The sequence below is a fragment of the Octopus bimaculoides genome, chromosome 5, assembly GCF_001194135.2.
Source record: "Octopus bimaculoides isolate UCB-OBI-ISO-001 chromosome 5, ASM119413v2, whole genome shotgun sequence".
NCBI classification, from domain to species: domain Eukaryota; kingdom Metazoa; phylum Mollusca; class Cephalopoda; order Octopoda; family Octopodidae; genus Octopus; species Octopus bimaculoides.
This window is the reverse complement of record NC_068985.1, coordinates 24,362,700-24,363,429: the sequence shown is the minus strand read 5'-3', so window position 1 is coordinate 24,363,429 and position 730 is coordinate 24,362,700.

Below are 730 nucleotides of genomic sequence, written 5' to 3'. Positions count from 1 at the left end.
ATATATATATATATATATATATATATATAAATGGAAATGTACAAAAATAGAAAACTAGAATAAGGATTATAGTAAGAGAAAGCTGGGAGAGGAGATACTGAAATACACAGAGGCAGCAGATTGTCTGGTGTTTGAATCACAGTGACCATAGAATATTCAGAAATACTGCTATATTCAATTTTGGCTTTATTATATTTGTACAATAGTAAATATTGATTCCCGTCATTGGTTCAAGGAAACACATTTATAGGGGACAGGTATAAGTCGTTTTAATTTCTCACCGTATGTGATAGTCAGTGATTTCGACGACCTCGGAAAACTATATGCATAATACGTCTTTAACCGAATCTGAAATAAAATACTAGCGATCGGAATCGTTTCGTCCGGTACTCTACAGGATTGAGTCATTCCATAAGTTGTACAATGTGTGTGTGTCTGTGTCTGTGTGCGTGTGTGTATGTGTTTCTATGTTTGTATGTATTCATACAGGGTAGAACCATTACGTGTTCGTTTACCTTATTTTATCGACCTTCACTCGAAGCGAAGTTAATTTAGACAATGCAAGAATTCATCTTGTATGGAATTCAATATGCCATTGCTCGACTTTATAGTCCATTTTTTGGGACAGTAACCTCTCAGAGTTCTTCCTATTAGATCATTGCATATACATTCGCACATAGATACACTCATGTTTGTGTGTAAGTGTGCGTATGTGCATATACGTATATAT